The sequence below is a fragment of the Phoenix dactylifera genome, chromosome 5, assembly GCF_051530095.1.
Source record: "Phoenix dactylifera cultivar Ajwa chromosome 5, Ajwa_hap1_PhDact_Kaust_v1.1, whole genome shotgun sequence".
Taxonomy (NCBI): Eukaryota; Viridiplantae; Streptophyta; class Magnoliopsida; order Arecales; family Arecaceae; genus Phoenix; species Phoenix dactylifera.
Genome location: NC_143194.1, coordinates 1,100,467 through 1,106,449, shown reverse-complemented (window position 1 = coordinate 1,106,449; position 5,983 = coordinate 1,100,467).

Genomic DNA, 5,983 nt, shown 5'->3' with positions numbered 1-5,983 from the left:
AAGCATCGGAGGGCCGGCGCCGGGGAGCCCGGCCACCGGCTTCTTTTTGCAGGACAGGACAGGACGCCCTCTTCGTCGCTCACCCCACTCTCCACAGCCTCCAGGAGGACGCCGCCGGCCGGCGCCCCGCCGTCCGCCCTCCCCGCGGCGGAGCTCCTCCTTCTCCGGCTCCGTGGCGGCCCCCGGGTCCAATTTTCCGCAACAGTTGGCGCTAGAGGAAGGGCCCGAGTTCGCTGCCATGAAGCTAAGAAGCAAAGGGGCTTCCAACGCCTCTCGACGTCCTCCACCCAGCCCTGAGCATTCCGTCCGAAACTCACCACCTCCGGCTGAGTCAGTTCATCAAGTTCGGCCGGAGCAGTTTGATGCCCTGGTGCAACAGGTGCAGGCCCTGGCTACCGCTGTCCAAAGCCTGCAGCCCAGGGGCATCCCAACGGCACTGCCTCCTCCGGCTCCAGTTCAACCGGAGCCCCCTACAAGCGGACTTCCCCTTCGAGGTCAGGACTCCCAAGTCCAGGCCTCCCTCTGGAGAGAGCACCCAGCCAGGGGCCACGGAGGCTGGCCACAACCTTCAGAAGCTGAGTCGGTTCCGGGGCAACCTGCACCCGAACAAACCGCTGCAGCGATCCTCCAGAATGACGAACTCGACAAGAAGGTCGAGAAGCTGGAGCGCCAGATCCAGGCACTCCACGAGAGAAAATCAGGACGTGACGGCGACCTCGAGTTTACTACGAAGTCACCCTTCTCCCCGGAGATCGAAGATGAACCGGTTCCGCTACGGTTCAAGATGCCCCGATCCGTCGGGATGCCCCGAGACATCGGGATGCCCCGGCTATAGGGAAGCTCGAGACGTCGAGATATGAGTTGCGGTCCTCTCTGACCAGACGAGCTCGGCTCGTTCTCCATCGACTTCCACCGACGAGCTCGGCTCGTGCTCCATCGGCCAATGAGCTCGGCTCGTTCTCCTACCCTGACCACGGTCAGGATGCCCCAAGACGTCGGGATGCCCCGATCCGTCGGGATGGCTCGAGACGTCGAGATACGGTCTTAAGTGACCGACGAGCTCGGCTCGTCCTCCATCGACTTCCACCGACGAGCTCGGCTCGTGCTCCATCGACTTCCACAGACGAGCTCGGCTCGTTCTCCTACCCTGACCACGGTCAGGATGCCCCGAGACGTCGGGATGCCCCGATCCGTCGGGATGGCTCGAGACGTCGAGATACGGTCTTAAGTGACCGACGAGCTCGGCTCGTCCTCCATCGACTTCCACCGACGAGCTCGGCTCGTGCTCCATCGGCCAACGAGCTCGGCTCGTTCTCCTACCCTGACCACGGTCAGGATGCCCCGAGACGTCGGGATGCCCCGATCCGTCGGGATGGCTCGAGACGTCGAGATACGGTCTTAAGTGATCGACGAGCTCGGCTCGTCCTCCATCGACTTCCACCGTCGAGCTCGGCTCGTGCTCCATCGACCAACGAGCTCGGCTCGTTCTCCTACCCCGACCTAGGCCGGGATGCCTCGAGACGTCGAGATGCCCCGATTTATCGGGATGCCCCAATACGTTGGGATGCGGTCTTCATTGACCAAGACGAGCTCGGCTCGTTGTCCGCCGGCTTCAGCCAACGAGCTCGGCTCGCTCTCCATCGCTGGATTTCTCTGCCGACGTCCCCAAAAAACGGAGTCCGAGCAGAGAAGCGTCTTCAGTCGCCTCGGCGCCAGGACGCACACGGTACAAGGTACCCATTCATTTAATGTTTTCACATTATCTTATCTATTCCTGGATCTCTGCCGACGTCCTCAAAGAACGGACCCCGAGCAGAGGAGCGTCTTCAGTCGCCTCGGCGCAAGGACGCATACGGTACAAGGTACCCATTTACTTAATGTTTCTACATTAATGTCTCTATATTGTCTATTCTATTCTTGGATTTCTCTGCCGACGTCCCCAAAGAACGGACCCCGAGCAGAGGAGCGTCTTCAGTCGCCTTGGCGCAGGGGCGCACACGGTACAAGGTACCCATTTATTTAATGTTTTTACATTATCTTATCTATTCCTGGATCTCTGCCGACGTCCTCAAAGAACGGACCCCGAGCAGAGGAGCGTCTTCAGTCGCCTCGGCGCAAGGACGCACACGGTACAAGGTACCCATTTACTTAATGTTTCTACATTCTGTTTTGGATTTCTCTGCCGACGTCCTCAAAGAGTGGACTCCGAGCAGAGTGTTTTAGTCGCCTCGGCGTGAAACACGATACCAACAAACTTGGTATAAACAGTCTGTTGAATCCCCGTCACGAGTTGACGAGCATTCGACCCATTCGTTGGTAAAGAATCCGGTTCGCCCCGGCAACCCGAGGCTCGGATTCGAAGTTCACTACGCTAAAAAATCTGTCCTAGCGGCCGCCCCAGGGCTTGGTCGAATTCTGGACTAGGCTCGAAAAAATTCTCCGAGCCCGAATCCCCTTGGTATAAGCCTAAGCGTCGCTATACCACTGGTCGAAGGACCGAGCAATGGAGCTCGGCTAGCCAAACCTAAAACTAAACCCTGTGGCGGATAAAGCTGAGGCCCTAGAGCCCATATCCTTGGAACCTAAAATGGATCCGAGCAGAGAAACTTGGACTATAACAAGCGAGTTTCTAAGAAAGTATATTCATTTCAAAAAAGGCCCGTAGGCTAAGTACAAAAATTCGGGTTTTGGCCCTTACAAGTATGGGGGGCCATCCCGACTTCACAAAAAATAACAAAAATTACATCAAATCTCGAGCTCGACTACTTCGGCTCCAGCAGCACCAGGAGTAGCTGGCTCACCAGTCGGGGCCTCTTCGGCGGCCTCGGCAGCAGCAGGAGCGACCTCGGTGACTTCGGGGATCGCCTCGGCCGCATCACCCCTCTCGACCCCTGCTCCCGGTTGGAGCAGGTTCACGTCAAAATCCGGGAGAAGCCGCCGCAATTGATTGCGGAAATCTCGGAAGCCTTGGATTAGCCCATTCACGCCCTCCTCTGCTAGGAGGTCGTGAAACTCCTCCGACTCGCGGAAGAGCCTCACCGCGTTCTGAGCTTGCTCCCGGGCCTCGAGCTCCCGAGCCTCATGATATGCGGCCTTCCGCTCGAGGTTATTCAGTCCCCGCTCGAGCTCCAAGTGGCGAAGGCGGGCGTTCTCCACCTCCTGCTCGCGGGAGGCCAGCGTCAGCTCGGCGGCAGCCAGACGAGCTTCCGCGGCGCGCAGTTCGGACCTCGCCAACGTATGCGCGCCCTTTTCTTCGTCGAGCTCGGCGGTGAGAGCTCGAACCCTTTCCTCGGATGCTCCTACTTTTTCCTGGAGCACCTGACGTTCGGCCTCGGAGGCCTGGTACCTCGCCTCGGCGGCCAGGTACCTCGCCTGGACCTCGTCATACCCACGCTGATACCTCCGGGCCCGCTCCCGGTAGTCGTGGGTGATGTGCATCAGCATCTCCGTCTCGTGCAAATGCTGTAAAAGAGACGAAAAGAAAAACATAAGGCGCTGCGAGTAAAAATTTTACAAATTACACAGATGAAAAATTTTACATACCCGGACGACGCTGCAGCGGGTAGAGTCCATGAAAGCATTGTAGCTCATGGACTGTATCAGGGCCCGGTCGGCCGGGAGCAGCGCGACCCGAAAAACTTCGCGCGCCACTCGAGGGTTTTCGAGGGCTGAATCGCCCTCGAACACCGACCAGTTGAGTGCCAGAGGCACTCGCTCCTCCGAGCCCGATGGGCCCAGAAGGCCAGCATCGGCTGGCCTAGGCAGAGCCGACCCCGAGGCTCCCTGACTGCCCCCCGGCTCGGAGCTAGGGGGCTGGGGTCGGGCAAGCGGCCGATCTGACTGCCGCACGACTGGAGCAGGACGCACAAGCGCGGGACCTGCAGAACTCCTCTCCTGGTCGGCAACTGGAGCGTCCTGCCGACCAGGAATTTGCGCCAAGGGCGTCGGGCATGGGAGCGCCGCCGAAGCTCCCCGGGAGCCCGGGCCCCTGGGATCCGCGCCCTCCCCCCGACCAGCCTCGGACTGCGCGAGGCGGGAAGGGCCCGCCTCAGAGTGCGAAGGGCGAGAAGGACCCGCCTCGGTCACTGCTGGCGCCGAGGGCGCTGGGGTCGCCGAGACCTTCTGTTTCTTTCTCGGCTCAGTGGGCTCGCCCGAGAGCTCGGCTGCCCTCTTCTGGAAGCGGGCGTAGAGGACTTCGCTTTTCGTCACCATTTTTGCGATATCTGCAAAGGCAAAAAGGATTAGAACATTAGAACAGTAAGGAAATAAATACACCTTGTAATTACTCTTACCGTGGGGACGCGCCGAGCTCAAGCCCACGTTCACCAAAGCGTCCTCACATATGAGGCCGTTCAGTAAGATGCCGTCCCCGAGGCTGCGGATGGCGTCGAGGATCCCCTGCTCACGTGGAGAAAGTCTGGGGGGTTTGTTGATGGACTTGAGCTGAGCCGGTCCCCACCTGGGGTCAAACCCCCAGGACTGTGCAGAACCAAGGAAGAAGAATTTCTCCTTCCAGCCATGAATGGATGAGGGAGCACCATGAAAAAGTGGCCGACCCGCCCGAAGGGCGATATACAGCCACTCTCCGTCTCCCGGATTCGACTTAAAGATAAAAAGTCGCCGGAAAACGTTGACAGAGGTCGGAATCCCCTGCAGTAAGCACAGCGATAGGAAACCAACCACTGTCCTCCAGGCGTTCGGAGTGAGTTGCGCCGGAACTAACTGGCACACCGTCAACAACTCATTCACGAAGCCGTGAAGAGGAAATCGGAGGCCGGCCCAGAGCGATTCCAGATGCACTCCGACCCGGCCTACCGGAGGATCGGTTATCCGATCCCTTCGCCTGGCGGGCTCCAAGCGGAACCCGTGAAGAGGGAAAAACCACTCTTCGGTCATTTCGACCTCCAGGACGCTCATGGTAGACTCGACCTCACTGGGGAGAGAACCCATTGTAAGGGAAGAAAGGGATTAAGAAAGAAAAAAGGACGACCTGGGGAAGACGCCGGAGAATAGAACTTCGGACCGTGAAAGGCTGAAGGAAGAAAAGCTGGAGGAAAGCGATAAGAATGGGACAGAAGGCCAGGGGAGAGTTTATATAAACCTCCCCAACGGCCCTGATCGGCAAAAAGAAAAGCCGCACTCCGTTAAGATGACCACACGTGTCGGTCCAAAAGACAGAACGACGCATTTAATTAGGGCTAACGCTTCGAACGCTGAAGCGCCCCATCGGATCGTGCGGCCCCATCATGAGCCCACGGCGCGGGGATGCCTCGCAAAAGGTGTCCCAATAATGAGGATTTTCGGGAAAGAAGAGACGCCGCCTATTAAAGGCATCTCGAGGCGTCCAATAATTCAAAATGCGCAATAAATTAAAATTTTCGGAATTCGTACGGCCCAACTGAAGCTACTTCCCGCGCTCCAACTGGTAGCCAACTGGAACTCGGAAGTCGGGGGGTAGTGTTGGGGGAAAAACCCCAAGTCATACCACCACGGAGGCGCTCGGCCAAAAAGCGCCGACCGGAAAGGCGCTCGGCCAAAGAGTGCCGACCAGAGAGCACCAACCAGAGGGGTGCTCAGCTAGAGAGCGCCGACCCGAAAAGATGCTCGGCCCAAGAGTGCCGACCGAAGCGCCAAGAGGCGCTCGGACCAACCAACACAGCCAAGTAGGGATGCTCGGCTAGAAGGAGCCGACCAGAGGACGCCGACCAGAAAAGCGCTCGATTAGAGGGCGCTGACCAGAGAGGAAAGAGCGCGAAATAAAGGCGCTCGGCTAGAAGGCGCTCGCCCAAAGGGCACTGACCAGAAGCATTAGAAGCGACCTCGCCACAGGGCGCCCCATCGGGCGACCAGCTCGGCTCGGCACCCCTGCCGAGCCGATTGCCTTTGACCAAATGTTCAACCCCTGCCTAACCCCCTGAGGGACTTGACAACTCCACTACAACCTGCCGCTATCTCCAAGCCGTCAAGGCATAAGATCTCCGCA